At 38.5% G+C, this 26,337-nt stretch overlaps 1 protein-coding gene across 3 annotated transcripts in view; it reads right to left on the bottom strand.

The window, feature by feature from the left end:
- Window positions 1–26,337, bottom strand: part of CRIM1 (cysteine rich transmembrane BMP regulator 1) — a 175,625-nt gene that overhangs the window by 134,380 nt on the left and 14,908 nt on the right. Inside the window, exon 1 of one of the 3 annotated variants that reach the window (XM_039568480.1) lies at window positions 1,816–3,638. The exons of the other annotated variants lie outside the window; for them this stretch is intronic. The gene's annotated coding sequence lies outside the window, so the exon portion shown is untranslated. Of the gene's footprint in view, window positions 1–1,815; window positions 3,639–26,337 lie in introns of those variants that run through there. 3 annotated transcript variants of the gene reach the window in all.

The raw sequence follows: 26,337 nt of genomic DNA, 5'->3' as shown, positions 1-26,337 counted from the left end.
ATACTTGCTGAGCTACCAGACTATATATATAGAGCTGAAGTTAAGAAGGTCTGATGAAGCATTAATATGGTTTTAAGACACTAATATGCTTTCAAGACATGAAGGGTGGAAATCTATCACAACATGGTAATATTGCCAAAAATAACTTTAGCTTGCAAAGTTGATGACAATAAAACCAAGGGAAGTATTAAATTATGAATCATCAACTGATTTTTTTTAAGTGAAACTCTTTGAGGGCAATGCTTCCATGTAATTGGAGGTCAAGTAAAAGTTTGACAATAGCTTGCCAATAAATATTTATATATTTAACAAAGAGTCCAGCAACAAACCAAGTGTGTCTCATCCTCCAATGTTTCCCATTCTTGTTAAAGTACTGTTGAAAGATGCAAGGGACCACAATTTTAATTCGTAACAATGCTTTATTCTATCCCATAGAAAGGAATCATTTATCCTTGCATTCTCAAGATCCTAAGGCAAACTCATGTGATACTGCATTTGTAATCCATCTGTCCTCCTGCTTTGCCAATAGCTTGTTTTTTATCACCATGCAAATTTCAGCAAATAACGTAAAAAAATTACTTGCCTAAGCAGATTTCTTTGTCAGCATAACTACCTTACCAACTCTTCTCAAGGCCTTTTAGAGGCTTCTGTTCTGAAAACACAAATTTACCCCAACTCATTGCCCACTCAGAAGGATGGCAACCACTGTTCAATGAATGAGAATTCCACAACCCTTTTTTGTGATTATACCTGCAAAATTATTGCAATATTTACCTGCAAAGCACAGTAACTTTCCCAGTTTACTGTGACCAGATTTTTTACCATGTGCTATCACTGCCTTCTAATACCTTATGAAACTTATCAGGTGGACAAGGGCAATCAGGACAATTCCTGAAACCTCTCCAGTAATTTTTAGTTTTAGTAATTTTTAGCGCCGGCTCTGGCACAGTAATCACACTCATGCACTTTACATTGAAAAGCAACACCAAAAAAGAGCTGCAATATTGATGCTGTACATGCAATTAGCAATTTTCATCACACATCATCAAGAAGTTGAGAATCATTTTCATCACAAAGCATTGAGGAGTCACCCGCTTTTCAAGGCTACACTAATGGCAACATGTACCAATTTTAAGTGGCACCACTCATTTTGCTCAAGTACAGATGGACAAGACAGGTAGCTGGCATTTTTTCACCATTCTCTTACTCTGGTTACAAAATACATGTGCTATTTTACTGGGATTTACTGATACCAATATGCAAACACCAAGTAGTCCATCCTGAAGCCTATTATGCCATCACCCAGAAATCTTAGAGATTTTAAGAGTACTGGAATGAAACACATAATTCCAAACATATATCAGAGGCAATTAGATTAATTAACATATATTTGCCTACAACATCAAAACGCTGTACAGATAAACAGCAGACATAGCTTTGAAATGCCTTTATTCCTTTTGCAGGGAAACCATGCTCTTCTATTTGACAGATAAGAAAGAGAAAGTTCACCCGCAGCAAAAATTAATACACTTCCTAACGTTGTATTTGAGCACTTTCAATCCAGAAATACACTGGAAATACCTGCTACTCTGAAGCCTCTCATATTGAGACCACCCTTTGCACCCTCAAAACTTGAAACAACTATTCTTAGCTACTCTGATGCTCTGAGAGTTTAATATATGTCACTAGGTAATATAGAACATTTTCTGGGAAGCCTCAGGAATGGGGGTTTTTCATCCAGAATCAATAGTTTTTTCCAAAACAATTGCCATAAACTGGGAGAACTTTTATGGGAGGGGGATAAGTGTTACTTACCAGTTATCCTGTTTATTGCAGTCTTCCTCTTCCTCCAGCCTACAACAGAGTCCTTATACTAAGTGTTACGGCTCCCACCTACCAGGAAGCAAAAGAATTGTCAGTCAAGGTCATCAGGGAAGTATCAGCCTGTACTTCTATCTCAGTCACATTTCCATACCATGGATACCTAAACTGCATGTGAAAGTCCAAAAAAACCTCATCACTAACCCATAATGAAGAAAAAAGGAAAGTAATTGCTTGAGGCATCAGGAGGCTAGAGAGAAGCATTGGCTTGTTGATATCTCTCTTTCTCCCCTGCCACACATTTCTTAAATAGGAATCTCTGCTGAAAAAATCAGAGAGAGAAGGATGGCTATAAACAGTTATCAGAAGCCAAATGCACACATGAGGCATGCATCCAAACCTGTGCTATCTAAACACTAGGGGAACTGATGAAGCTTAATGGGGTGTAGCAAGCTACACAGGAATAGAACTTATTGCTATTATGGACACTTACTGATTTTGCTATGGCAAGACCATGTGCTACTAGGCAACAAAACCTCAACTGTCTGCAGTACTTAGTTGTATTGGCTACTGTCCTTTGAAGACAAAGACTATGAAAGGACTTATGCTTCTCTATTAATGCAACCTCCAGAGAATGATCACACAGCGAATATGCATCACTCCTATCTTAAACTATTCTGTCTGTACATGTGTATCAGTAAATTCTTTGATTGCACTGTTTACACACAGCTTTTTAAAAAGGGCCTGGACAAGCCTGTTACACTTACCTATTCCTTTTGTTGGAATTTAGGAAAGTATGTGCAAAATTCATCTAATCTTTGTACAGAGGGGGAAAAAATTATTAATTCTCAGAAGTCTTTGAAGAGGAGGAATATAAAATGTATTGACTAGTGCAAAACACTGTTTTTAGGAACTGTGTGAGCTAATTTAAGACAATTTACCTGTCTAAAATGAGGACACGTGACAAAGTTGTCATAAGATTTCATGCTTCTAACATGCTTTTTACAATTATTACAAGTGTTTTATCCAAAAAATGTGGCTTTTATTTTAAAGTAAAAGTGACAGGCATCTCAGCTGCCAAAATTATTGGCATTATCACATTTGAAACTCAATCTTTGTGGAACTTAGAGGTATAAAAAGCTTAGCTACAGACAAGAGGTTGATGTGATGATACATAAGTTGATGTGAGAAAACAAGAATGAGAACATCTTCCTATTTGAAGTTCACCTTTCCCTGATGTTAACTTTCTTTACAAGAAAGCTTCTCGAAGTTTTTGAAATTCCATCTTTTAGGAGCTGAGAATCAAAAATAACCCACTGCTTCCACAAATTATATAAAGTTTTCAAGGACAGTCACATTTTACTATCAGTTACAGAAAATATAACTCAAAAGGCTCAAAAACCAGCTTTTTTTGTCTAAGCTCTGTCCATCACATTACATGTAGTTGTAAGCATCCAGGAACTACAGCTACCTAGGAAAGAGGGGTGAAATGAGAAACAATAGTAAATGAGAAAAACTCTCATTATCTGATAAATTAAACCACAAAACTTCCTGTGTGTCAAATAAAGACAACACATCAATGAAGTTGTATCTGTTTGAATTATTGACTTAACATACCTGGCGAACTCACTACACTTAAGGTAAGCATGGCTCAGACAACACCCCAGCACTAAGGTGAAAAAGTGGAAGGAATGGAGTCTCTTCTTTACAGACTGCCAAGGAGTATTCCTGGAGGGAGACTCACAGGGATAGCTCAAAATATTAGCTTGAGAAGCAGGCCCATGGGAATCTCATGTGGTTCAACAAGAGCAAGTGCAAGGTGCTGCACCTGAGCTGGGGCAGTCCCTGGTATCAACACAGGCTGGGGATGAACAGATGGAGAGCAGCCCTGGGGAGAAGGACTTGGGGGTGCTGGAGGATGAGAGGCTGGACATGAGCCAGCAATGTGCACTCACAGCCCAGAAACCCAATTGTATCCTGAGCTGCATCAAACAGAGGGTGGCCAGCAGGGTGAGGGAGGGGATTCTGCTGCTCTGCTCTGGTGAGACCCCACCTGGAGTGATGCATCCAGCTTTGAGGTCCCCAGCACAGGAAGGACTTGAACCTGTTGGAGTGAGTCCAGATGAGAGCCACAAAGATGATTAGAGGGATGGAACACCTCTCCTATAAGGAAAGGCTGTGAGAATTTGGTTTGTTCAGTCTGGAAAAGAAAAGGCTTTGAGGTGACCTAACTGCAGCCTACCTGAATGGTGTCTACAAGAAACATGGAGAGGGACAAATCAGAAGGGAATGGAGTGACAGAACAAAGGGGAATGGCTTTAAATTGAGAGTAGGTTTAGATTAAATATTAGAAAGAAAGTCTTTACAGTGAGAGCAGTGAGGCATTTGAACAGCTTGCCCAGGGAAATTGTGGATGTACCATCCCTGGAAGTGTTCAGTGCCAGGTTGGATGGTAAAAGGTGTTGCAGCTTATAGCAGGGGGGTTGGAACGGGATGTTCTTTAAGGTCCTTTCCAACCCAAACCATTTGGTGAATCTCTGATTCTATGAAAAGGTTATAGTTTCATGTCTCCACAAAAATAGAGACAGATGTTTACATTTGGGCCTCTCTACTTTTCAGACAGTGCTAAAAAAATCACTCAATCAAAATTATGCTAACACCTTTACCAGCAAAATACAAGCAAAAAAAACACAGCAAAGGAAAGTTAGGAATTATATTAAATAAGGAATGAAACAAGCATTAAGCTTGTGTAAGAACAGAATGAACGTAGACATGTACCCAATCTTCCTGCCATTCAAACACATGCACCACCCCTACGAAAATGAAGAGCACTTCTATATGGAATTAGCCAGGATAACTGAAGAGGAGCTAAAGATTCCCAGTTTGAAGTCAGAAGCTGAATACCTCCAAAGCTTTAAAGCTTAATAAAACATGTCTCATTAAGCATGAAGACCAGCAGGTTTAAAAAAAACTCCATACCCCAGGGCACTGAAAATTTAACCCACACTATGCGATCAAAAATCTTGACCCAGTAGGTACTCTACAAAGAAGTGCTCAAAACACCTTCAAACACCTAACCAATGCTTTTAACATTACTTTAAGTGCTACTCCATTCCCCACTCACTCACTGCCCATCAATATAAAATTAATTACAATAACAGAAGGAACATTTCTTCACATAGATGCACTGACCTAGAAAAACAAGCTTGTAAGTGAGCAATACTGCAGTTCTTCATCCTGACAGACTGCACCTTGCCACTACTCAGTATCTATCTTATCAAATGTTCTCTGAACACATTTGTAAACCATCAGGCTGCCGAAAGCCCTTCAACAGGTATTTAACACTACAATGACTTTCAAGGATGGCAGTATCACTTCTGTTAGATGTCATGTTTCTGTCAAAATCAAAAGCACAGAGAGCCCTTAAATTCCAAATCCACAGCTGACCTTTCTGCCCCAGAGAATTAATACTCTTCACTTTGCTCAGTTGTATCTTCTGTACTTTTCCCTGTCAGTGATTCATCATCCAGTAAGACAATTTTCCTTAAGAGTGACACTCTTCCACTCACAGTGACAGGCGTTCTCAACCGCTCTCAAGCGGCTCAAGAATCTTGCAGCCTTCTCAAGACTGTCTTATCCTCATCTAGTTACAGAGCTAGGCTTTTATTTAGTTACTGCTTTCTTCACCTTCTCCCTTTTCCTCTTCTCAAAACTGCACATAACATAACTGAAGAAGATAACTGAGTGCAAGTGTTTAACACCTCTTTTGTTACTTCCATTCCTAGACCTTCCTGTGCACCACACCAGTTACCATCACACCTCAGCCTTCTTCTTTGATTCTCACACAGACCTTAAGCTGTCAACTTTATCATCTATTTAGTTTCTCTCCTCTGCTTATTATATCTAAGTCAACCAATTCTTGGCCTGCTTTTCTTTAATCAAAGTTGCTATCAACAGACATCACTGCATTTCTTGCTCTATCCCATTTCAGTTTTCAGTCCCTTTGCACGTTAACAAAACCAACGTACACACACTGACGCTTGTATGGTATCACTTCATATCTGGAAGATGGGCATTTCAGGACAAAAGCAGTTCATAAGAGAATTTTTATGAAGCAGCATCTGTCTCTCAATAGTCAAATAGACGGCCTTAAGTTTTCTCTCCCTTGAATTTTTCTCTCTCATAGCTAAAATTAACTTGGAGTAATGGAAGCCCCTTAGAGCCTTAAGCTCCAAAACACTACCTTGAGACAGCATGGTATTTTCTTCAGTCCTTACTGGAGTTAACAGATGTTTCAATGAATGTTTAATAAAAAAATTGTCACAGAAAGCCTATTTGCTTCTCAAGGTTCACTGTTAACTATATCAGTAATTACAACATGGAAAAGCTTTATCAGGAATGACAGCACCAGAAAAGCAAAATGCTATTGAGAGTTTTCAATAGCTGTGCAGCAAAGGGGACAACTAGCATTTCAGAAAGTATTTTTGCTTTTGTTAATGCAAGCAAAGTTTATAAGACAAGCAAGCAGAGATTCGCTTAAAATAGTCTCTCAAGCCATTAAGAACCATGTTTGAAAACGCTGAAGGGAAATAAGGATTCCAGCCTATACTGATGGAAAGCCTGCGACATGCAGCTCCCCCCCAAAATGAAAGAAAAAATTAAAGTGCACAAAAGTTTGAAGCTACTCAGAAGTATGCATCTGAAGGTGTCTGGAGTTGACAGAATTTACTAATGAAAAAGTGTATTTGGAACTTTGCAGGGGGTAAGGGTAAGGACGGTGGGGAGGATCAATTCAGAGCAAACAAAACCCAAAGCATCTGAAAACGCCTGTGTAAAATTTTCCAGGAAATTACCACAATGAAAGTTTCTCTAAAAGAAGTTACAAGAATTTATTTTATTACTGAAGGGTTCTCTTGGGCTTACAAAACAAAAAATCCAAAAGTTTAATATAGAGCAGCAGTAGTATATAAAGCAAACAGAATAGAAATTAAGGATGGATAATAATGGTCAAATTTTAAATTTCCACTTCCAGTGATATCAAGAACACAACACACTATATAAACCATGTTAATATTACCTTGTCTTAAAACGATAGCACCTATCAGCTTATCTGTGACAAGAAATGACAGGGTGCTCACTCTGTCCTAACTGCAAATTCCAACTAAACTTAGAAATTTGCATTTGCGTTTGCAGTAGAGCTAAGCATGCGGACAAGAGCAGTTACAAGTGCATCAGCTGACACTCACCTAGCTATTATTAGATCATGTATCCCCCACATCTTGGAGAGACAAAGTAAATCTGATTACAGAAGGATTCAAAATGGTTTGAGTGTAACAAACACTCAACACTGCTAGCAAATAAGCAGCAAGACCTAAGTGCAGATCTAAGACACTTTCATACATGCTTCCATGGATACCTCAGGAAACAATTCCCCCCTCCACCAAAAAAAGTAGTGCTTTGGATAAGTAGAGCTGCTGCTGAGAAATATTCTTCCTGTGAAAGGAAGAGGAGAATATACTGTAAGGAAGAAAGCCAGTCAAGAAAGGTAGCAGGCTAGGAAAAGTAACTTCTTTTATTGGCTGAAAGAAATGGACAACTCTAGATGCAAGATAAGCGATGTACTAAACACAGAATGATTAACTTAGCATCATTCAACTTGAAAAGCAAACATATATTTTCATCTAAACAGTAGTCCTATTACAGGACTACTAAAATTAAAAGACCATAGACAATGTTTTTCCAGTTCATTTAGTACACTTACCAGCATTTGCTGTATAGACAATTTCATTGATGAGTCAGTTGTACTTCCTCTCTAAAGTGCTTTGAGGGGAGCTCAAGTGCATCCTCTTCCTCAATCTTTGAAGTGTTTACCTGTACCACCAGCTTTGAAAGTAAAAGGCAACAGGCAGGCAATGCAGAGACAGGAATGAGGCTGAGTACAATAGTATATTACTCCAAAAATATTTTAGTGTTGCTTTTAAAATCTTACAGGGACAGACAATCATTTTAATTTTTTAACTGAGACTTTAGATACTATTTAAAAGATACTTTTTAAAAATCAACATTTTAGAATTCAGTCAGAAATATATCAGTTGACGAGAATATAAGAGCAGATAATCTAAAATAATATACATTATACACACAAATACATAAACCAAACAGGATTCTTGTCAGTGAATAAAATCATTGGTGTGTTATAACAGAAAACAATGAGAAAACTCCCAATATTAAATAAAACAGCATCAATTGTGGGTACTAAGAACTAATGGGAGCACATTGTAATAGGAATGTTATGAAGGTGGAATTACAAAAAATAATTACATCTGTATAAACGTGTCACAGTAAAAGGAATTCCAACAGTGATGGAAATACTACAGGTGAAGGCTACAACTGGTAAAGGTTTGTCCACACAGTGTGGAAGAAGAGGAAGAGGGGAACTACCAAAGAGACAAAAACTGAGATTTATTTAATATTTGCATAAAATATTTTATATTCCAAAAGTGACTAAAAAAGCTAAAGGACTCTGCAGTCTGTCTCAGTTATTTCCAAAATCCAAAAATAAATCTGAAGGAAGAAATGCTTCACACAAGAATTATAAAGAACAAGCAAGGAATCAATATTGAGTACTTCTGTTTATGTTACTCATCTTCATGTTAAAAGGACAAGCATGCTGTGAAAGCATGAGAAGGAGATTGTGTCTGAGCTGAAGACTACAACTAAGGAAATTTCCACCACACTTAAATGTCAGGAACCTCTCCAAGCACCTGGCTTTCATGGTATTTGTTATATGTCTGCTGACCTAGGAACACTAACCTGCTTCTTATATAACCTGGAACTTTAAGAAAATAAAGAAGCTGACTTTTTTTTTTATTAAATCTAACTGGCACGCAGGCAGGCTGCATAATACTAGAGAATCTAAACATGACTATGCAAGAGCAAAATACTGAAAATTAATGCAGTTTAGATTCCATCTCTTCTCTACAGGGAAGAGACTGAAAGTAAAAGATAGTGGTTGTTGCTTCTCCTACCTTGTCCAACCATTGGGGTTTTTTTCATTTTGAGATGTTTCAGGATTTTTAAAATTGTTTTGGGGTTTTTTTAGTTAAATAGAATTTTTTAAATTTTCATTACTAACATCTAAAAACACACTTATGTTTTGTTCTTTTTCCCTTGACCATGAAAGTATAGAAATGAAAGTACTATAAATAATGATAAAAACTTATCCTGTACTTCCACATGTAATTAGCAAGGAGCAATTTTAGCATAATATTGAAGTGGGAACATTTCATAGTTTCTGGGGAATACGTAACAGAACAAAGCAGATGTCTTGACTAGAAGAGAAAGGATTTTATTATCAGGAACAGTGAACTCCCTAAAATGTTAATCCTAGAGGTAAATTAAGTGAAATGTAAGAATATAAAGCTCCTTCAACTAGCTGAGAAAGTCAACACAAATGTTAGCATGTAAAAAGGAAAGTAACTACAGTTAGAAAACTGTAAGAGCAAAATGAATGAGAAAAGTAGGAAAGAGTCAGTTACCATCATGTTTGTTGACTAAACAAGAAGTTTCGAAGTCAAGCTATCTACAATGTAACATGGATTATAACAACTTATTTGCTACATCAGAAGTTTCAGTAGTGAAAACTACAGTGCACCAGTACTATAATTTCCAGTGAACGTTCACTCATGATTCAGCACCAGTTCTCCAAGCAAAAAAGATGGAAATATGGCAAGACAAATTCAGTATCCTCTGCAGAGATGTTTCAAATGGATCAGAAACCAAAAATCCCTCATTATTAATGTCTAGAAAGCGAGTCAGGAACAGTTTTCAACATTTATCCCTTTTCCCCAATTTTTAAATTCTTGTTCCATTACTATTTTCTTAATGCTCTTCCCTCCGTTTAACTGCTATTTCAAGTCCTATAGATTAAGAATCAAAAACTGAAATGCATTTGAATTCCTACGTGGTCAAGACCTGCAGTGGGGGCAGGTGAGTGAGTTGACTCAGACAACAGTCATCTTTCCTTCCACTGCTGCACAATGTTCACTGTGGAGCAGGAAGAATTGTAAATATCGAGATAGCCTCTCAGACCACAGACAGTTGAAGTCTCAATCATGTAATTATTTTTGGACATTAAGAACCACAATCCATTGATGAACTTCTAAACAAGAGAGAAAGCTGTATGACCTGACTATAACTGAGAGACACTTCATGCTTTCCACAGATAAAACATCTGTACACTTAACATTCCTTTTGCTAAGTCTTAATGGGGCAGTGAAGGCAATAACCATTTATTGCACTTGAAAGAAAGTAATTCTACCATAATCTTCTGGAAAGGAGGTAAGCACCTTCACACACACAAGAAGAGTGTCTCAAAACATTTAGAAGGCATGACTCTTGCTCAGCTCATTTGTTCTTGCACAGTTCTTCGGATCAGCTGCAGCCCCACTACTGTAGGGAGAGATGAGCGAGAGCATCTGTCAGTAGCCTCTGCAGATACTTGGTGCCAGCAACTGCAGTCTGTAATTTGTCTCCCACACTGTCCAAACAGGACCACATGAGGAAGAGCACAGAACTGCTCTTGAGCACTCTGTGATCCCCTTGGTTCCAGCAGAACTTTTTGAGACCCAAAAAGTCACGCTGAGAAACACGAGAGCTGTGCTCCAAGTTACAGTAATTTGGCATGTGCAGCATTAGTGATAAAGGGCTAAATACACAGCACTAACTCTTACAATTGCCTCTTCAAAAACTAACTGAAAGTGATGCTGGGTTTGATGGGGTGGTTTTATTCCAAAGAAAATTCCCTTTTAAGGGACTTACCTTTTCCAGTGCCAACGAATCCACAGGCTCAAGACTGATGGAAGCCAGGGACTGCAGAGCTGATAGACTTAATCCACCTGCTAAAAAGGATCATGCTGGAGCTGGTAAGAACCACTGGCTGCACAGTCCAAACCTAATTCACTTAACACAGTGTGACATCTCTAGAGAACCTTACTGCCTAGCTTCTTGGCTAGGCAGAGTCACAGAAGCCCTCTGAAATCAACAGCCCAGGGTCACTGAGGTCCCTAAGGGGCACAAGACACACCAGACCAATGCATCACTCCCCAAACACACTCTCATAAATAAGCAGAAAAAGAATATCCCACTGGAGAATTTAAACATTTGCATCCCAGTTAGCAATTACATCTACCTTGAAATGAAAGAAGAACTGCAAGGACGAAATTAAATTTCTTCACACAGAAGTCAGCAGAAAATTCATTTGAACCATAGGCACAATCTGGACATTCAAACCAGCATTGTCAGTCTTCTCTGCATTTTGTTTCAAGAAGACTAAAACAATCATTATTTCAGGAAGACTAAAAGGATAATCATTATAATTTCAGGAATTTCTAAATAAAGCTCACTGCACTCATACAGCCTCAGTACAACCCTGTACATCAGGACAAAACAAAAACTTGTTTTAAAGCCAAGCCTCTTTTTGAGAGCATCACCCAATCTCATGGGCAGATATCACACAGTGTTCCACACACTCCAAAACAAGGTCTAATATAACCCAAGGCAGATGCATTACACAAGGTATTTGCCCTCACAGTGGATTTCCAGTTTGCTCTCTCTAAACAAAAACCCATCAAGACGCCATGCAAGGGGGACATCACTTCAGTATTAGTCGTTGTCTCATCAACAGGACAGAAATACACCATTATCTCTAATATTGCTGTTCTTAATGCATAGTCCACAGCTATCTTTGGAATTGTAGTATTTTCAGTGTCTCCATATGTCCACTACATTTCCTTTCAGTAACCCCCTTCACCAACACTGAACTCTTCAGCATCTGAGGTCTGCCAAAGCTTGCTTAAGAAGTTTCTCTCCACTGCAATAGCTTCATCAGGAATCGCCATCACTTCCAAATAGTCAACAAAATTGGGATGTTACATCCAGACATCACTGCTCACCCGCTTAGTACAAACTTGCTTTTATGACCAGTTTAGTAGGCTAGGTTTATATGACAGTAGCAAGAGTCTCCAAGCATTATACAGATCTTGTGCTGGAGCTCTCAAGTTGCAATGATCCAACCATCAGCTATTTTCAACATGTCACAGGAAAACACACAGTCAACAAAATTTCCTGTCTGAAAGGAAGATTGCTTTCTATGCATGATTTTTAAAGTTCTACTTAAAATTAGAAAAAACTAAACATAAAAAATCTAATTTATAACAACAAACCTCAAACTTTCAAGAAATACCATCTTTCCTACTGCATAATGTAGGAAAACAATAACTTGAGCATAACTTGGAACTGCAGGCATATTATGCATAAATACCGATAGATGTTACACCACAAATAAAGCCTGTTGAATGATCTCTGTGGTATTGGTTGTAGGTAGAAATTATATAGAGCTAATGATATGAACAAGATACAAAAGAGAAACTACACACAATTCTAAACACCAAGATGCTTCAGGCCTTTCTGTCAGCATAGTGTATTTTTAAAAATACATTTAAATTAAAAATAGATGACTTTTTCGTATTTGGGGTTGTTATTTCAATTTACCTTTCTATGATAAAGAGACTGAGAGCAAAAGTAGCACCCCCCTGAAAACTACTCTATTTTTTGGGTGAATTTCTTTCCTTCACAGTACTTCCTTCAATGTTTCCATACACATTCCACAAAGACACTTCAAAGAAACACCAGTAGTTTTAAAAGGAACAGTAAAGACAAACTAGCTTCAGACATGCTTGCCAGTAAAGAGCTTGTCAAAAAAAGGTCATGCTGCCTGCATCTGACAGCCTAAAATCTCCTTCTTCAAAAAAAACCCCCAAAAAATTCAAAAAAACTCCACCCAAACCCACCTTGTCCAGACTAGAGGGTTACATCTAGCACCACCAAGAGCACAAGTTCACAAACATCCCTATCACATCCCCAAAGTGGTACTGCAGAGCTGGACAGTCGCTGCAACAGCACTTGCATTTCTTATTCAACTGTTCAGAGCAGATCCACAGAGGATGAAGGAAGGAATGAGGTATTCATGAGGTGTGGGCATGCCCAGGAAGATCATCAGAAGCAACGATGGATTTGATGCAGGGTAGCTGGAGAAGAGATAGGTAGAAGCAGGCACAGTAGATGTACTAAAAAGGTAAAGAAGGCTGTGCACAGCTGACTGGAGCACTGAAAGAAAACTGAGGTGGGAAAAAGCCATTTGCATGCAAACTTTTATTTGAACTTACTGAGAAAAAGGAGACTTGTACAATTCCTCTAAGACACTACATTCAAAAGGTGATTCTCATTCATGTGTTTACTCCAGAAGAGCAAAATAAAGTTATAAACTAACCAATATTTATCCAACAACTGGAGTAAGCTGTTATGCCTTCACATTTCTTTACAGGTGGTCAGAAACATCTGAATTAAACTGCCCTCATGCAGCACAGCATCAACTGTATACAAAATGCAGAGTAGGTACCACATTCTGTTCAGTGATTCTAATACCTTTTGAAAACCCTAATCAAGTGGCTTTGAAATCTCACACTTCAGTTTTAATACTCCAAATTGAAATATCTAGGTGATGTTCCTAAAATCCAGCACCAAAAGAAACAGACCCATGCTGCTTTTAGATTCATCAATCAGTACTTATCAGATTCATTACTAAGCATGCACTCACAGATGTATTCATTGAAAGAGATGGCATTAAGAGTAAATCAGGACGACATGGATGTCTCCTGCCTTAGTAGCACTGTATCCCCTAATGCAAGATGAGGGCTGTATCCCAGTTAATACAATGTGTAAACGTACACAATAATTGCAGGATTTATATTGTCCCCAACAACCAGAACTACATAGCTCTCTACTAGTAAATAGAGGCAGGCAATGACCCTATTTTTGGACTGCTTTCAAGCCACCATCCCAGCTGCTCTATAAGTCAAAACGGCAATAAAAACAAAGCTAAAACAATCTTCCACAATGAATGGATGACAAACACATTGCAATCAAAGACTAGCACTAACAGAAGAGGAACCTTATTAAAAAGAATCATTAACAGGTATTCCTCAAGACAGATTTGTTTCCCAGCTGATAACTACTCAGGTACAAGGGTCTCACCAAGAGAAATGAGTTACTCCAAAACACTGAGCTTCCAACACTCAAAAAAATCACACCTTCTACCACAGGTGTAACCATTCACCATCACCATTTTCCTGCCACTGTATCCTTTACAAAGCATTCCTCTTAAATGCCACTTTGTCATCTCCTCATTTCCCATCTATTAACAACAGAATCAAGAAAAAGGGAAAGAGTTGTGCTGACATCCAAGCGCAACTAAATGCAAGCAACTGCTTTGAGTAGCTGGCTTTTCAGAAGGAAAAAGCAGTCTGAACAAGTAAGGACAAGAGTGTGTTGCAAGCCCTCCATGTTTCCCACAACAGCAGCCAATAGGAGCCCAATTAGGACAGCATGTAAGCGTCCCTACTGATGTCTATTGTCATTACACGATAGCTGAAATGTATTTTCAATATACTCAGATGAAGAATCAAGGCACAGAAAGAAATCCACAAAATAGATGCAGGGGTTCTGCCACCTAGTGGCATCTAGAGCCTCAAATTACTGTATCTACCATATTATTATTACCTTTTTTTTTTACTGGAAGCATTTGACAGCAGAGAACAGAATAGAGAACACATAGTTTCACTAGCACTGAAATTACTCAGCCTGGTTGCCTGCGGCTTCGTTTGAGAATTGCATTCTGTAGCACTCAAGATGGATGAGAGTTCCAGCTGAAGCTTTCCTAGTTGTTCAAATAGGAGTAGTAGATTTCCCTTCATCAGTCCTCCAGCTCCCACAGATTCTCTGCTGCCTAACACCAAAGTTGATTTCCTGCTGTATAGTCTCAGTCACCTGCCCATATTCAGTACCTGCAGAATGATAATATCTTTGAAGTCCTTATCCATTCCTTGAAATTCCTCAAATCTAATAAATCTCAAAAGTAATTGTGAGCAGGAAATAGGGAAAAGCAGAGACTGGGAGACAAGCAGAAGAATGACAAAAGCCTCATTTTCTTTACAACACCATCTGAATCGCAATTTGTCAATAAAGAATCTTTGTTGGCCCCGATAGCTTAAGGGATTCCCCTCCCCAGTTCCCAGCATGGACACACAGCATGTCATGTCAAGGCAACAGAGAGAAGAGACACAGAGGAGCATAGAGCCATGACCTCCTTAAGGCAAGAGCCAGCAGAAACCCCCCTTTTCACCAGGCCATAAACTCAAAAGCCCCCTTTTCCACTTGGGATTCAAAGCCAGAAGCATTTTAATGCCTAAACTAGGTCAGTCTTTGTTTACACAAAACACAGATGAGAAAGGAAGTATCAATTCATTCAACTTAGCCAGGATGGGTCAAAACTGCCAGACTACAAAGCACAGAGCAGCTTGCTGGTTTTTTAATTTATTTTTAAGAGAATAAACCTTTTCAAAGGCATATTCAGAGAACACACCTCACACAGATGTAGCCAGGTAACAAACAAGTCTTTTTAAATTTACGACAGATATGCTTCTTCTGTGGGAAAATTGACAAAGAAATTTGAAGTGATGTCATATTCTTACTAGGCTATACCTCACAGATACTTTAGGTTTCAGCTCCCATTTGCCAACTTTTGTAACGCTGGAACACCATGAGGACTTCCGGTCTGTATCTACTACACATACCTTAGTCAATAGCAGATAGGTTGAGATACTTTAGTTTCAGTCCAGAAAAACCAAACAAAAAAACCCCAAACATCCCCAAAGAACAACAAAAACCCTCACTAAGCAAAAGAAAAAAAGCCACCAAGCTACAAAACAAAAAGGACAAAAAAACCAAACCCCAAAACATAAGTAAAATCACAAGCATGATACAGTTGTCTTATCCTTTTGACAAATCTCCTTTGCCTTCTCAGGTTTTTCCTCCAACTCCATAGCAATCCTTGCACTCCCCAGAAAGTTCCTTAACTGTATGTAGCCTATGACAATTTTGCCCTTAAGAGGTGGGGAAGAAGAAGAGGGAGGAGAAAAATAACAAAAAAAAGGGAGGATCTGCCACAAAGGATTCACAGGTGTGCCAATCCTACAGACCTAGCAATCATTGACAGATTACCACTGGGCTTTCATGAGGAAATAAGATTTCAGTAAGTTTTATTTCTTGCTCCATATTCCACAGATTTGAATTTCAGTTATGTAAAATACCAAGCAAGTAAGAACTACCATAGTGATGGAAAGAAGTGCATATGTGACTTGATGTGAAACTATGTTTGATCACACAGTGATGGGTTTTGTGGACTGCAGCTATAAAGACAGACTAGATTTCTGCTAGAAAGCAAAGTGCTCTTTCCCTTGTCAATGAGCTAGAAGCTTTCACAGCAATAGTCCCTAGGACTGAGAAGAAAACCACAGATTATTGGAATAAGTGCATTGGCAAATCAATGCTTCACAAAAGCTGGACTGTGAGTAAACTCAATGTCAGACACAGACACTTCTGTCTGCACCCTCCTGAACCAAATCAATGATGGCTTACAGAAAGTGCAGGACTTTCTTACAATGAGTACTCATGCTCTGGTCTACATGTAAGAGAGCTACTCACATTACTGGAATGTTATAGTCTCATTCAAAATAAGTCAGATGTATTATTGTGAAGTTACACCTTTATCTCAGTTTTCAAGTTTCTCTTAATCTCACTTCACGTTAGTACTGAACAGATCTGTTGAAACTCTTCTGCAGTGTAAGGAACCTGCAGAATATAGCAGTAAAGCACAGTCCCTTATACAGGACAATCCACACAAGGAATTGTTAATTAGAGGCCAGACAGAGTCCTTATTTAAGTAAACAGTCCTCATTTCAGTAAACAGCCTTCTCAGACAATGGCAAAGGAGAGAGTAAACTGTTTATATACCAATGCCTTTATATGATGCTAGCTCCTACAGACCTGGTTTGGGAATCTCAGTGACACCCTACAGAGTTTTGAAAAAAATCTAAGCAAACACATGCTTAGAAAACCAGAATCTTGTTAAAGTTGGAATAACTTCATGCAGTAATGAAAAGCTCTAAAATAGCACACTTTACATGTTGAAAATGGCAACATTTTCCTCTTCTCATTTTCTACCATGCCTCAAATTAATTCATTAGTGTTACGTGTACCATGTTTTGTAAGAGATTCAAACCTATCAGTGAACCAGACAGATCACATGTTTCTTTATAAGGGCCCTGCTACCCAGGTACAACCCTCGAGCCAGGATCTGAGTCCCATCCACCTTAGATACCTGTATGTTCTCCCAAATACCCATCATCCTGAAATAATCAGTTTCTTGCCTAACACACATAAGATCACACAACAAACAGTATTAGCATGCTTATCCATTAAGTGTTTTAACTCTCCAACTAGGAGGAGATGTCAGGGAAAAAAAGACGGGTTTTTCTTTCTCTTTTCATTCCCCTCTCTTCCACACACACACACACACACTGCACTTTGATCTTGCTTGGCTCACTTGGAGTTTCCAGTTTCTGGTAAAGCTGGGATGAGGAGTCCTGCCTTACTCTGGTCTTCTTACCCATGACTTGGCAGCTACCAGCATCTTGTTCAGGGACAGATCCAGTTCAAGGAGATTGACAGCATTTAACTTCCAGTAGCTCTCCGGCTCTAGCAGGCGAGTTCCAGGCTCAAGGTGTTTGTCCTTCTACCCAGTTATGCCTATGTTGCAGGACATTCAAAGCCCCAGCAGAAGGTATCCAGTTATTGCAAGCTGGAAGCTAAGAACAGTGGCTTGCACCATGGTAAGGACTAGATGCTCCGAATGATGTCACAGACTGAAGTATACGCTTTAACTCTTCAACTGATATGGCAGTATGAAGTGCAAGACTTCTGAAAAGCAACAGCATCAAAACTGGTATTTTAGCTTTCTGTCACATGTGATCTTCACAGGTAAAGAACACCCACACTGCCCACAAACTATAACAGCACAGTAATTAGAAAATTTTGTTTAACAGACTTATTTTACATCTTGTTTTCTATCCATCATTGTACTATGGTACATCAGTCACAAGTTTATTAAACCACTTTGGATAATTGGTTTTCTTCAGAAGGACCCAGATTAGTTTTTAAAAAATATATTATTTTTACTCAAGTTGTAAAACCTTGATACTAGTATTCTATGCTGACTTCTAAAAATGAACAAGAGTTTAGGAACTTGTGTTTAAAACTCCCATAAAGCAATTAATACAAATTACAGAAAGACCCAAAGCAGAAAGATGAAACATATTGCTTTTGGCATTACTCTGTTCCCTATTTACAAGAAGCCTGACACAACAACTGCAAAGAAAAGATCTCCGACCTGCCCATGTACGTGTGCCAAAAGGGCTGGAAGCCCCAGCCCACATGATGAGAATGTCAAGCATTTCCTCTGCTGCTGTATGACTGCATCTCCTAACCAGGGGTCAAAAGCAGATGTGAGTTTCCAGTTTGGGGGATTTTTTATACTTGTTTTAAATCAAAAGAGTGTTTTCTTTGTCCTTCTAAAGTTATACGCTAGTGCCAAAAATGTTCAACATTTAACATTATTAGTGCAGTCATTTATAGAAACTGCAATTTTGGCATATATATCTGACAAGTCATTCAAATTCTAGCACCTTAAATTATGTAGATTGGTTTGTCACTATGACAACAATTTTTACATGTCTCAAACATACAAAAGTACCATTTTTTCTGTTCCTTACTGCAGCCAGGAGTTATTGAAAGCTTTACCTCTTCTGGACAGAAAGGCAGAACTTACATAAGATCTGATTCTAGACGAGCTGTATAAGTTACTTGTTGAATGAAGAAGGAAGTTTTCATGGACTTGAGCAGCTATAATTTAAAAAATACTTTGAACACAGAACACTTGAGGGAATCTAGAACAACAGAGAAGAGAACATTTGCAGGAATTCAGGAATGGGTAGAGCTCTTTTTTATCATCATTAAGGCTGAGAAAGTCTTTGAATGGCTTTCTCAAAAGAAAATCCAACCAATCTCAAGGTCAGGCTTCACATTTAAAACCAAAGTTTCTCTAAAACCTAACTGGTTCAAAGGATCTTGCTTCGATTCTAGTCTCCATACAAACATACATCTTGAACACAAACACTTTGCTGGTAATGCCTCATTCTATTACAAAGAAAAATTAGTCTGGTGATGTGGAAGTGGCATAATGTTTATTTTATTTAGAAAACAACACCACGACGACTTCGAGGCCTAAATTTGGAGACAAAGTGCTAAAATAGTTTGTCCCATGTTATACAACTGTTCAGAATCACAAAATATTGGTATATCATTCTTTTAAAGAGACAGCTGTGAAGTTACTGGAGGTGATCAAACAAAAGAAAAAAAAGTTGATTTTATAATTTTATGATTTTATAAACTGTTTCTTATTATTTATAGAGACAGACACTGTACTAAAATTGTCGTATTGACCAGTATGTCCTTGATACCACTATCACTGGATACATTCACTCAACACTCCGTTATCTCTGTCAGCATCAATGCCGTGTATATCCAAACAAGACTTGCCCTGTCAAAACAAGACCTGTGACCCAGCCACAGGAATATAGCTTCCTGCTACTATACAACATTAACCTAATGTTTACACACCATTCAAATTGAGATCTTTGCTCAGGTCTCTTCTGTCACATGTAACTAACTTTTGATCCTTAAAATCAACACTGCATCTGGAAGCATTCTGCTGAAAGTCATCTGCTCTACTTTCACTCTCTTCCTCAACTTGAAGAGAAGTAAGGTCAAGCATTCATTTAAACCTGTAACTTGCCACTACAGTTGAAGTGGACATATTTCAAGCACAGCTTACTTGCCAACATGGAAAAGAGCTTTTGGGAGGCACAGAATTTATCAAGAGCAAGATCTGCTCAGCTGTAAGATACCTGCCCTGTTCTTGCCTGGTCTCATAGAAGCTCCAGGTACAATCAGTTATCCTGTATTCAGTTTCAGGTGAATGCAGGTAAGCATCTGAAACAGAAAAAGGCAAGAAGAATGCTCCTTTGTTTCTAAGAACAACCCTGCTTTGACCATCACATCTGACTGCTGGCTTTGTAGGAGGCATTTGTCACACAGTCCACTCCCAGGGCCTACAGTTAAGGTTACACTTCTGTCCACAGCAATCTTGAAAACTGCCAGGTTTGAAGGAAACTGAAGTGTCACAAATTGAAGATCCAGTACGCTCTCCATAAGCATTACATGCCCAAGAATTTGGATGTAGAAAGGCAGGCATGGCATCTGTACAGGAGATGAGTGCAGCATAGCAAGGCAATAAGCTCAGTTACTACACTGCAAAAGCACCACACGTTTACATAAAATGGCAAGGAAAAATAGAAAAGATACAACAATACTTCCGATTGTAAACTATTTTTGTGATGCAAACACTTTAGGGTTTTTTAGCCAGCTGCTCAGTTTTGTGTTCTATATTCAATCTTCCCTCCTAACAGTTCCTGCAATGCAGCTTTTTCCCTATTAATACAAAATTCATTGTTCATAATCTAATTAAGCCTAAAATTAGGCATCCAGCCACATCAATACAGAAATATGAAAATCAGTTTTCCCTTTTGGTGTCTTTCTGAAACTTCCACAAGGTTTTCTTCTGGTTAGCTTGAAATCTCATGGCATAAATTTTGTCTGTGTGATAACTTGCCTCAAAAATAGGACATGCTAAGATAGCCAATATAGTAGGAAAAGATGATACTTCCTTGATCAGGGAACAGTTCTCTGAGGAACTAGAGTCAGGAAAAAGCAGCAAGTTCTGCAAATGTAACACTGCACTGTCATGCTGTGAAAGGAACTGCACTGCCAGATGTGCCACTGTCACAGAATCCTCTCAGCAATTAATGATCGAGTTCTCTTTCCTTTTTGTTTCGGAAAATTGTTTTGTATATTGAAGTTTGTATTACTATTCCTAATCTGTATTATTTCCATATCAAATGGGTTTTTCCCTTCTGTCTTTATGTACTCAGAAAAAAAGCCCAAAAGCTATACTGCTGGTTTTCCCTGTACTCATGTAAAATTTTGCCTTCAAATGCACTTACTTGGCTCTCACAAGCATGTTCAAGGGTAAAATCTGGAAGTTTGCCACAACTGCATTCCTTATTGCAAATACATGCCAACCTTCAAAGTTCAGTTATTTGAGCAAAAACATACATTAATTGTTGTGCAGAGGGAGTGGAAAGTATATCAGATTAAGCACATCTGAAAGTATTTCACTCTACTCCTTGCTTGATAAGTCAGCATAAAGCTGGATCTGTTCTGTTCTGGTTTTTCAATACAGCCATTAAGACCACACAAGTGAAGTTTTACACAAAATCAAACTTAACAACAACCAAACAAGCATTCAGAATAAAATTACCTTCTCATATTTGTTATTCCAGGACTGGCCTAACAGGTATTGCAACATTTGTCAGCATAGAGTTATTCAGTTACATGTAAAAAATAATGGAATGCAAGGAGAGCATTGCAATAAGCCAGCTTAATAGATACCAGCAACTTAAAAGGCCTTTTCCTTTCACCTATGAAGGACAGCAGTGAACAGCCTGGAAAGGTGCAAGCCAGGTAACCAAGAAGAAACTCTTAAAACAACAGTTTCAATAATTTAGTATCAGCAGCATGTTTTACATGTGGACAGAGATGCAAGTGAAAGGAGTTTGTTTACCTAAAGCATTAATCATATCTTTCATCAAAAAAGGTACAAATTTTATCCTTCACATTTGTTCTGAATAAAGACTGAGTTTAACTTTGATATGGAAAATGCTTATGGTTTAAATAGAGTAGAACTGATGAAGTTGACTGGTTTCTCCTCTTAGAGCTCAAGTGTACATTGAACCTATGAGACAAAGCCACCATCCTTGCTATGACTGGAACTTATATGCTCTCTCTGGAAAACGTGTTTGTCTGTGTCACATCAGAACCTGGTATTATTAAAGCAAACTCTTTAGAAGTCTCTGCAGACTGAAGTTTTCAGTAAATCAGTTGAAGAGAACCCAACCTGATGTACAGCCCACCTAGTGAAAGACTGCATGCCTCAGACCCCCAACTTTCCCCTCACTTCCCAGAGGGAAGAGGAGACAGCTATTCTAGCAGGGAGTTTTTATTAAGAAGTGAGCTATCACTTTGAAGACCTGATGATGCCTCTGAAGAGGCAGCTCATAAGAGCACAGATCCAGGCCTGCTCTAGTAGAGGAGGAGGAGCAGGTTCAAGAACACCCTTAGGTTCCTGTTCTTTAAAGCTCTGTGGGGCTATCTGAGCTGCTGCCAGTCAGGCATAGAGGGAGAGAAAGCAGAAGACCCCAGAACTGGAATATAGTCATTGAAACTAGATTTTCAGCTAACTGAACAGGCACTACATTACAAGTTTTCCATGCTACCTCCTATCAATACCCTACAAATGAATCCTGATGAAAAAAAGTTACTTCCTCTTAATTCCCTCATCCCCAATCCTCAGCATCTCACACCAAGTCTGAAGAACTGACTCTTTTGTCCTGGCTGCAGCTAATTCTTTTCAAATCATGACTGCAAGAATGCACAGATGCAGCTTATTAAGACTCCTGACCTGCTAAGTGTGGCTCAGCAGACAGAAGGCATCTTCTGGTCACCCCCGGCCATATTTTTCACAGTCCACTCCAGCAGTCCAAGTTCAACCAAGCTGTCATCACTAGCAGGCTCCTGAATAGAAACAAACTTTCCAAGCTCAAGAACACAGGATTTCCTGAATCATATCAGAACAGGCACTCATCAAGACAATAACCGAAAGCATTTTAAACAACAATAACGAAAAAGAAACCAAACCCAGACACCCCAACATAAGAATCTATTATTGTTGTTATTATTATTATTACTAGGTGTTCCGGTTTGGCCAAATTTAGAAATATATCCTCAGAGAAGGCACAAGCACCCCTCCCCCACCAGGTTCGGTGGGGTGGTATTGCATACACTAGGTATGCAATAGCTTTTCCAGACAGCTTCTTTCTAGCCCCGAATGTGTGCATTTCCTCATAGTAGGATGGTTCACAACCGCTATACAAACCTTCTCTATGAAAAGTCATTGATGGTCCATGTAGAGAAACAGGCACTTCAAGCCTGGTGATAGAGCTGGGAGACCTCTAAGCATAAGTGCTCATAAATACTCTATTGAAGTAACAACTCTTTACGTTTCCAGCATGTCTACATGAAAATTAGATAAAAGGTGGCTACCAAGTTTTATGACAAAACCAATTCTTTCAAATGTATATAATCCTACTGTTTTCCAGGAAAACAAGTACAAGGGGTGGATATGACAACTGCCTTGAGTTACCTGTATCACTGAGACTGCACTTTAGCCTTGCCATATTTTCTTGCCAATAGACATCAGCACCCCTACAGAGTTACACACAATTGAGTAGAGATTAATCTCATCACAGGCTTTCCCAGTACAAGGTAGACCAAGACTCAGGCAGACAAAATAAAGAACATGGTCCTGTCAGTGACATCAAAACAACATGACATTAGAGCCCAGGCGACCTGATTTTGGGAAGGAAGGATAGAAGTTGTTTTAAGTGAACTGGGATACAAACAGAATTAAATAGGTAGGCAAAGAAAGAGACAGAGAGAGGTAAAGTTAGAATGAAATATGAGGAGCCCAGGAAGGCAGGCAGAACCCAAGCCAATAGGAAAAGAAAGATCCTACATGAAGCTAACGAGAGAAAACTTTGGGTTAGTAGAGTAAGCAAGCTAGAATTAACATCAAGCCCAGAAGGGAAGACCACACACAGGCTGAAAAGCTTAAGTATAAGGCAAACTAGATAAAGAAGGAAGATGACTGGAAAGACTCTTGAAAGGGAAGGTGCTAGCAGAAAAACACACAAGAAAATGAAGTACATGCAAAAGCCTCAATCCCTCAGCTCATTCCCTTATGGAAATGGGATTCCAGATTTCAGCCCACTGTTTGTTACTTGTCAGGTTGTATCTATGCAACAGATTCCTTATCTGCAGGCTTTCAGCAAGCTGAGAAGTTTTCCTCAGAAACTCTTACCATGTATCCATCATTCAGGTATTCAACTTACGTCTTTTTAATCACACTATATATTTAATTATCCATGTAAAGTGTGGTGAGGAGAGAGAAGTTAGACTACCCTCCCTTGGTCCCACTTTCCATGGCAACAGAGTCTATTAGAGTATTTAAAGGTTTAAATTACTAGTTTCAAATCTTCCTGCTATTATCTTTAACAGACAAGCCAAAAGAGTGAAGTATACATCAGTAATTTGGATTTTAGGAAAATCTTAATTTGACATATTTAACAGATCTTATGAATCATTCCTTTTTACATGACACTACACTTTAAGATTTAGCTTGCCTTAAATAAACTGAAAGACTTCTCTATTTTAACATAATCACAGAGCCCTGTGGTTTGTGTGCTACCTAAGCCATGTTTCAGGTGGACTTTCCAAGTGGTTGAATTCCATTTTCAGACTATTAAAATTTGAAAACCTGAAATATTCAAGCAGCAAGTACTGGCTCAGACACACCAAAGTGTCTATTCCATTTTACCTAAGAGACTTGGCTTGCTTAGCAAACAGGGACGTGGCAAGCACTAGTGGAAAAAAGTTATTCTTCTTTTCCGTTAGCTTAGGTACAGGATGAAGCATTACTTTGGTTTTAATTACCAAAACAAGAACTAATGCATTTAAAGAAACAACCTCCATTAGCAGCTAGCATTCAATTACCAATGCTAGTTGGAGAAAGACGGAATAAGCATTTACAGTGCAAAATCCAGTAGGCAAATTTAACAGACTGTATCTGTAAAATGCAGAAATCAAAATTACATTATGGCTTCTGCTGTCTATTAGTAAATACAAAGGGATTACCTTCCAACATCCCTCAGTGGCACAGTTTGATAGTCTGAGGATGCAAATGCAAATTCACATTCTTATGAGTAAAAGCTGGACTGTTTTAACACTCAAGTTGTGACTGCCAGACTTCTGTTATTTAAAGGTACTGTTGTTGCTTCAACACTTGCATCAGCCATCCTTCCCAACTGTGAAAAATTAAAAAGTCAACAGGCCCTAAACACTTCTACTGGTGCCCCATAGTCTGAGGCTTTGGAAGAACACCCTCCCCACTCCACAAAAAAATAAAACTGAGTTTAAAAAAAAAAGAAAATTACATCTCTGAAAAAATAAGTGCACCACAGCTCTTATACCAGACAGTTTACATGTAGAATATTGTTACCTCATGGCTAATTATAAAATGCTGTTCTTTTTAAAAAGAAAGTTTAGCTGAAAAAAGGGATCGCTGAAAGCGACTCAGAATCAACCTGCTTCAGCTATACCATTCCACAAGCTAAGTCCATTTCCCCCAAGGATGCAAAGTACAAAAAGACAACCCACAGCAGATTTTCACAGCAAGTTAAACATACGATGAACTGCCATGCCAATGGCATCCTGCTGAAATATTACAGGACTTAGTTACACATTCCCAAGTCAAAAAAGAAGTGGTAAGACTGAAGAACCCATATATGCTATTGCCTATTACTACACCAACAACAGACCAAAGGCTCTGCCTCTGCTCTTCCTAGAGTTACAAAAGAAAAGAATCCCACAAAAATCCCAGAGCAAGCACTTGGATGCCTTTAGTGAACAACATCATGACCAACAATCATGAGTATGTTTCTGCAGTTTCTCACAACATCTCCTTAGATAAAGTCTGTAGCACAAAACCAATTTTCTTAACACAAAAGGCGTATAACAGATGACATCACATCACACTTTCTCAAGTCGAAGATTTCCTTAACCTAAAATATGGTCAGTAGCCTTGTAAATACATTCACTTTTGCAATATGACTTTAAACATTGTTTTAAAGTAGTCTAATTAAGCAGGTTCACACCACTAATCAACTTCTGCATGTTCCTGAACACTTTGGAGAATAAACAGTAATTACAGCATCATAGAAAGGGTCCAAGATCACTCCTTTGACTGCTGTTCAGAACAATCCAGAAATACACCATGTAAATTTAATTCCAGCTGGATACATTTGAGCCAACTCATTTGCAGTTCAGCCATAAGCAACAAAAAGAAAAAAAAAGCAAAACAAATATGGATGTATGAATAAGCATAAACATATGGGACCTAATACAAATCTAATCAAAGGACATAAGTAGTGTAAAATATGAGCATTAAGGTAATGTAACATTATGTAAACTTAAAAAAAATAGCAATACATGCATTCATATAATAAAAGATACAAGTATAATTGGTAACTACTCCTTTTTCTATGCCTTTACTATGGAAATCCACTGTGTTAATTCATGATTCAGTCACATCAACACATCTAAAGAGTATTCCACACTACTTTGCAGCTAAAGATAAGCAAAGATAGCTACCACACACTGCAAACAGAACCATTTAGTCTTAAAATCTGCAAACATCATAGCACACAAAGCATGGGGTTTTTTCCTTCTTAAAATTAAGCATTTGGAATTCCAAGCTTATGAGGTACT

The sequence above is a fragment of the Corvus cornix genome, chromosome 3 (genome assembly GCF_000738735.6).
Source record: "Corvus cornix cornix isolate S_Up_H32 chromosome 3, ASM73873v5, whole genome shotgun sequence".
In the NCBI taxonomy this organism is placed as follows: Eukaryota; Metazoa; Chordata; class Aves; order Passeriformes; family Corvidae; genus Corvus; species Corvus cornix.
This window is presented reverse-complemented; position numbering and strand designations above follow the sequence as displayed.